Genomic DNA, 7,500 nt, shown 5'->3' on the forward strand with positions numbered 1-7,500 from the left:
ACTCTAATGTTAACAAAATCGAGTAAGCAGCTCATGATGTTTTGATATTGAATGGATTAAACACTAGATTCTTTATTATACAAATAATAAAGAAGAATATTTTGAAAATTGAATGTGTGAAAAGAAATTAACTAAATAATAAATATTTTTCTTAACAATGTTTTGAAAAATTTTATTCTGCCCATAAATAAATTTTAGAGTAAAACTACTTTGAATTTTTTCATTGTCGCTTAATAATGAGGTACTGAGCCATTATTTGTTTTTTAAACGGCTGTAGCAAATATTAAGATCATAAGGTAGCCAAATACCTCGTCATACAAATAGTGATGATGAATATGAATGGTTTAACTAGTTTTACTCTAATGTTAACAAAATCGAGTAAGCAGCTCATGATGTTTTGATATTGAATGGATTAAACACTAGATTCTTTATTATACAAATAATAAATAAGAATATTTTGAAAATTGAATGTGTGAAAAGAAATTAACTAAATAATAAATATTTTTCTTAACAATGTTTTGAAAAATTTCATTCTGCCAAGTGCTCTGAATGTCAATGTGAAGAAATTCGAGTAAGCGTGGTTGATGAGTTGAAAAAATTTATTACAAAAAAAAAAAAATGATGGCTCAGTTCATCATTATTAAGCGATAATGAAAAAATACAAAGTAGTTTTACTCTAAAATTTATTACAAAAAAAAAAAAATGATGGCTCAGTTCATCATTATTAAGCGATAATGAAAAAATACAAAGTAGTTTTACTCTAAAATTTATTACAAAAAAAAAAATGATGGCTCCGCTATGTCATTATTAAGCGACAATGAAAAAATACAAAGTAGTTTTACTCTAATGCTGACAAAAATTTGATTCTGTCCAGTGCTCTGAATGTTGTCAATGTGAAGAAATTTCAGTAAGCGCTGTTGAACGGCGGCATTAAATATTAAGGTCTTAAGTTAGACAAAGTCCTCATCATCGAATTAGTGATGCATATGAATGGATTAACGAGATTCCTACTGTCCCTATATTTAAAAAAAAAAATGTTGACTCTCATCACCACATCATTATGAAAAAATTTAATAAAATATTGGCTCATCACATTATTGTGAAGAAAATAATAAAATATTGGCTCATCCTATCATTATGAAGTAAAAAAAAGAAAAATACTGAGTAGTTTCATTCTAATTTCAAAGTAGAAAAATTTATTTAAAAAAAATGTTGGCTCTCATCGCCACATCATTGTGAAAAAAGAAAAAATATTGGCTCACACATCATTATTAAGCGATAAAAATAACGATAGAGTAGTTTTACTCTAATGCTTACACAAAAATGTGATACTGTAAGCGCGGTTGAACGGCGGAATTAAATATTAACGTCATTAGGTAGACAAAGTTCTCGTCATCTAATTAGTGACACATATGAATGGATTAACGAGTTTCCTACTGTCCCTAGGAAAATTATACTGTCCCTTGTTTGCTGATGATAGATGTATTAAAATTATTTAGTTTTACTCTACTCTACTCTATTACTTATACACAAAAATGTTGTTTGCTAATGAGATGAATGTATAGATGGATGGATGTATGTATTAAAATTATTTAGTTTTACTCCTCTACTAATAATAACAATACTACTACACAAAACAAAACAAAATATAAAATGTATTGTGGATTTAATAAAATCTATAATGATTTTCCTTTATAATAGTACCAAAAATAATAAAGAAAAGTTAAATTTTTATACAAATTTGTTAAATTTGTGAAAATAATACTATTTATTAGTTAAATGTTATAAATTGAAAAAAATGTGGACTAAAATCTATAATGATTTTCATACAAAATCCCAAAAATAATAAAGAAAAGTATATTTTTCATACAAATTTTTACAATTTAAGGAAATATTTCATAAAATAATAAAATTTTTGAAAAAATCGAAAATTTTTTATTTTGAAATATTGAACAATTTGAAAAGAAAATCTATTTAGATGTTGATATTAGTTCATATTGTATGAAATTTCTTAAAAAAATTATCAAAATCGATAAAATTTTATTTTAATTTTTCTTACTTTTGTAAGTTAGGGAAATAGAAATTTTGAAATTTTGAAATTTCAAAAAAAAAAAATCTACAATTTTAGAAAATTTAAAAATTTTTTTTATCCAAAAATTAGTAATAATTCGTACGATTCATAATCAAAAAGAAAATTTCAAAAAAGTTGCTTAGAACTCAAGATATACAATTTTAAAGTTTCGGAAAACGAAATTGGCGGGGAAGTTGTATGTAACTATCTCTATATACTCTTGACATAAAATGCAGAGATACTAAATATTCACACAAAACATCAAAAATACTAATATACGGTGTGTTAAAATTGATTTAAGAATGAAAATCGAATGCGAATGATGATATTGTGCAAGAATGTTACAACGTGAATGTTGGAACTATTTGCTTGTTTTTTATATTGTGTATTGAGGTTTTTAAATATCTATTTTATTATTTGCGTTGAATATATGTGGTATAGTATTTTGTGTGTGGGGAGAGCAATGAAAACTTTTTTTAGTTTATTTGCCGCTAACGATGAATCTATTTAAGTTTGTCGACAAATTTTTTTAGTTTGTTGATTGAACTGTATAGTTATTCGTTAGTGTAATTATTTATTTTATTTTTTTTTTTATAATTTTAATTTTTCTTTATTGAAATATTAAAATTAATTTTTATTCAATGTGCTAAAATTATTTATGATGCTTTGGTCTCTAGAACAAGAATTTTTTTATATTCTTGGGGATTTCAATATTTGCATTGGTAAATTTATTTTGTTAAAATCGAATAAAGAAAAATAAGTATTTTCTTAGTTTTTTTTATATAAGATTTTTTTGGTGAAGATTTTTTGGTGTTTTTCAAAAATGTATAAAATGTAAAAATGAAATATGAATGAAATGTAATTCTTAATTGCATATCAAAAAATATCATATATATTGAAAAATATTATATGATGCAATGTGAAATAAATGATAATAGAACAATATATTGTTTAAAAATCAAGAACAGTGAATTTGGAATGACGAATATGACGCGATAAAAAGCTGATTTTCGTTAAATTTCTTTTCAACTAAAACCAATTGAAAACAAATAATATAAATAAAACATTATTCTGGTTGATCCTGCCAGTAGTTATATGCTTGTCTCAAAGATTAAGCCATGCATGTCTAAGTACACACGAATTAAAAGTGAAACCGCAAAAGGCTCATTATATCAGTTATGGTTCCTTAGATCGTTAACAGTTACTTGGATAACTGTGGTAATTCTAGAGCTAATACATGCAATATAAATACGGACCTTTGGGACGTATGCTTTTATTAGGCTAAAACCAAGCGATCGCAAGATCGTTATTATGGTTGAACTCTAGATAACTTGCTGATCGTATGGTCTTGTACCGACGACAGATCTTTCAAATGTCTGCCCTATCAACTTTTGATGGTAGTATCTAGGACTACCATGGTTGCAACGGGTAACGGGGAATCAGGGTTCGATTCCGGAGAGGGAGCCTGAGAAACGGCTACCACATCTAAGGAAGGCAGCAGGCGCGTAAATTACCCACTCCCAGCTCGGGGAGGTAGTGACGAAAAATAACAATACAGGACTCATATTAGAGGCCCTGTAATTGGAATGAGTACACTTTAAATCCTTTAACAAGGACCTATTGGAGGGCAAGTCTGGTGCCAGCAGCCGCGGTAACTCCAGCTCCAATAGCGTATATTAAAGTTGTTGCGGTTAAAACGTTCGTAGTTGAACTTGTGCTTCATACGGGTAGTACAACTATAATTGTAGTTTGTACTGTACCTTATGTATGTAAGCGTATTACCGGTGGAGTTCTTATATGTATTAAATACTTGTATTTGTGCATATTCCTCCTATTTAAACCTGCTTCAGTGCTCTTCATCGAGTGTTGTTGTGGGCCGGTACAATTACTTTGAACAAATTAGAGTGCTTAAAGCAGGCTCCAAATGCCTGAATATTTTGTGCATGGAATAATGAAATAAGACCTCTGTTCTACTTTCATTGGTTTTTAGATCAAGAGGTAATGATTAATAGAAGCAGTTTGGGGGCATTAGTATTACGACGCGAGAGGTGAAATTCTTGGACCGTCGTAAGACTAACTTAAGCGAAAGCATTTGCCAAAGATGTTTTCATTAATCAAGAACGAAAGTTAGAGGTTCGAAGGCGATCAGATACCGCCCTAGTTCTAACCATAAACGATGCCAGCTAGCAATTGGGTGTAGCTACTATCATGGCTCTCTCAGTCGCTTCCCGGGAAACCAAAGCTTTTGGGCTCCGGGGGAAGTATGGTTGCAAAGCTGAAACTTAAAGGAATTGACGGAAGGGCACCACCAGGAGTGGAGCCTGCGGCTTAATTTGACTCAACACGGGAAAACTTACCAGGTCCGAACATAAGTGTGTAAGACAGATTGATAGCTCTTTCTCGAATCTATGGGTGGTGGTGCATGGCCGTTCTTAGTTCGTGGAGTGATTTGTCTGGTTAATTCCGATAACGAACGAGACTCAAATATATTAAATAGATGCTTTCAGGATTATGGTGTTTGAAGCTTTTGTAGCCTTCATTCATGAGTGCAGTAAAATGTGTGAGTGTTTGAATGTGTTTATGAAAGTGGAGCCGTACCTGTTGGTTTGTCCCATTATAAGGACACTAGCTTCTTAAATGGACAAATTGCGTCTAGCAATAATGAGATTGAGCAATAACAGGTCTGTGATGCCCTTAGATGTCCTGGGCTGCACGCGCGCTACAATGAAAGTATCAACGTGTATTTCCTAGACCGAGAGGTCCGGGTAAACCGCTGAACCACTTTCATGCTTGGGATTGTGAACTGAAACTGTTCACATGAACTTGGAATTCCCAGTAAGTGTGAGTCATTAACTCGCATTGATTACGTCCCTGCCCTTTGTACACACCGCCCGTCGCTACTACCGATTGAATTATTTAGTGAGGTCTCCGGACGTGATCACTGTAACGCCTTGTGTGTTACGGTTGTTTCGCAAAAGTTGACCGAACTTGATTATTTAGAGGAAGTAAAAGTCGTAACAAGGTTTCCGTAGGTGAACCTGCGGAAGGATCATTAATGTGTTCCTAACCGATAAAAAAATTTTTTTTATATATTTATATATAAAAAATATTAATAAAAAAAAAAACATAATGCCCTTTAAAAAAAAAGGCTAATAAAAATAAAATTAAAAATATTTAAATATTTTTTTTTTATAAAAAAAAAAGAGAAAAACACTAAAAGTGTTATTGAAAGAAAAACTCTTTAATAATAAAATAATATTATATTTAATAATATTATAAAAAAAGTCGTTGGAAATTATATATATATATAATATATTTTCTTTTATTCTCTTTTATTAAAAAAAGATGTACTGATTTATGAACTTAAATCATACATTGGATGGGAATATTTGAAATATATATAATATATTCATTTTAGTGTACTGGCAATACAATTTATTGTATATCCATACATTGCATAAAAATTAAACTCACAATTATAGTTGTACTTGTATACAAGTTAAAAAAAATTGTTCTTTCTAAAAGAACTAAGATATTCGCAACAAACTTTGTGGTATGTTTTAAAATTAAAAAAAATATTATTGAAGGAATTGATATATGCCAATTTGGTTTGGTGTATTTTTGATTTCTTTCAATAAACAAATTTATGAATTGCTATTTAAACAAAAATAAATATATCACTCTAAGCGGTGGATCACTTGGCTCATGGGTCGATGAAGAACGCAGCAAACTGTGCGTCATCGTGTGAACTGCAGGACACATGAACATCGACATTTTGAACGCATATCGCAGTCCATGCTGTAAGGTACTTTAATTTATAATTAGAGTGCTGCTTGGACTACATATGGTTGAGGGTTGTAAGACTATGCTAAATAAGTTGCTTTAAAAATCTTTTATATATTTAATATGTAAAATTTTTTAAAAGCACATTGTTGTATTACTGGATATTCTACTATATTCATAATACTAAAAGTTAAAGATACAAAACCTCTAACGAATAAAATCAGAGTATTTAATATTATATATTTTATATTCATTTTTTTATTGAGGAAGGTCTAGCATAAAATATTTTTTTATGAAACTAGGATTGCCTCTCTATTAAAAAGAATTTTTTATTTAAACAGAAAATAAAAGAAATGATTTCTATTTGTGGTTTTGATATTTTATGATTTAAAAAATTTTTTTATTACAACCTCAACTCATATGGGATTACCCCCTGAATTTAAGCATATTAATGAGGGGAGGAAAAGAAACTAACAAGGATTTTCTTAGTAGCGGCGAGCGAAAAGAAAATAGTTCAGCACTAAGTCACTTTGTCTTTATGGCAAATGTGAGATGCAGTGTATGGAATGTCAAATTTCTAGTATGAGAAATTAACGATTTAAGTCCTTCTTAAATGAGACCATTTACCCAAAGAGGGTGCCAGGCCCGTATAACGTTAATGATTACTAGATGGCATTTCCAAAGAGTCGTGTTGCTTGATAGTGCAGCACTAAGTGGGTGGTAAACTCCATCTAAAACTAAATATAACCATGAGACCGATAGTAAACAAGTACCGTGAGGGAAAGTTGAAAAGAACTCTGAATAGAGAGTTAAATAGTACGTGAAACTGCTTAGAGGTTAAGCCCGATGAACCTGAATATCCGTTATGGAAAATTCATCTTTATGATTTTAATATTTATAATATTATAATAATGGTGTGCATTTTTTCTATAAAGGACATTGTAATCTATTAACATAAATATATTTATCATAAGATCATTTGCTTAAGTTTATTCAAATTATTTTGCTTGCATTTTAATATCGAATAAATGCTTTTGATTTGATAAAGTGTTGATAGATTTATTATATATAGTGCTTAAATATTTATATTTTATAATAGCATATTGATCATTGATCTTTATGTTTATTATATGCACTTATATGATTAACAATGCGAAAGATTCAGGATACCTTCGGGACCCGTCTTGAAACACGGACCAAGGAGTCTAACATATTTGCAAGTTATTGGGAATAAAAACCTAATAGCGTAATTAACATAACTTAATTTAATGGGATTAGTTTTTAGCCTATTTATAGTCTATTAATTCAATCCCGGGGCGTTCTATACAGTTATGTATAATAGTATTTATATTATTTATACCTCTAACTAGAGCGTACCTTGAGCATATATGCTGTGACCCGAAAGATGGTGAACTATACTTGATCAGGTTGAAGTCAGGGGAAACCCTGATGGAAGACCGAAACAGTTCTGACGTGCAAATCGATTGTCAGAATTGAGTATAGGGGCGAAAGACCAATCGAACCATCTAGTAGCTGGTTCCCTCCGAAGTTTCCCTCAGGATAGCTGGTGCATTTAAAAATTATGTAAAATAATCTTATCTGGTAAAGCGAATGATTAGAGGCCTTAGGGTCGAAACGATCTTAAC

General features: G+C 30.2%; 3 non-coding genes across 3 annotated transcripts in view; all 3 read left to right on the forward strand.

Annotated features, from left to right (window-relative positions):
* The first annotated feature begins 3,139 nt into the window (after positions 1-3,139).
* On the forward strand, positions 3,140-5,126 carry LOC135962871 (small subunit ribosomal RNA). Its single transcript, XR_010576713.1, has one exon. It is a non-coding gene; the product is annotated as a small subunit ribosomal RNA (ribosomal RNA).
* A 623-nt stretch (positions 5,127-5,749) lies between these two features.
* LOC135962956 (5.8S ribosomal RNA) lies at positions 5,750-5,929 on the forward strand. Its single transcript, XR_010576768.1, has one exon. It is a non-coding gene; the product is annotated as a 5.8S ribosomal RNA (ribosomal RNA).
* A 331-nt stretch (positions 5,930-6,260) lies between these two features.
* The window catches only part of LOC135962913 (large subunit ribosomal RNA), a 3,938-nt gene continuing 2,698 nt past the window's right edge, over positions 6,261-7,500 (forward strand). Inside the window, exon 1 of the ribosomal RNA XR_010576753.1 lies at positions 6,261-7,500. This exon is cut by the window's right edge and continues 2,698 nt beyond it. This is a non-coding gene — a ribosomal RNA (large subunit ribosomal RNA).

This window comes from Calliphora vicina, chromosome X (genome assembly GCF_958450345.1).
Source record: "Calliphora vicina chromosome X, idCalVici1.1, whole genome shotgun sequence".
Taxonomy (NCBI): Eukaryota; Metazoa; Arthropoda; class Insecta; order Diptera; family Calliphoridae; genus Calliphora; species Calliphora vicina.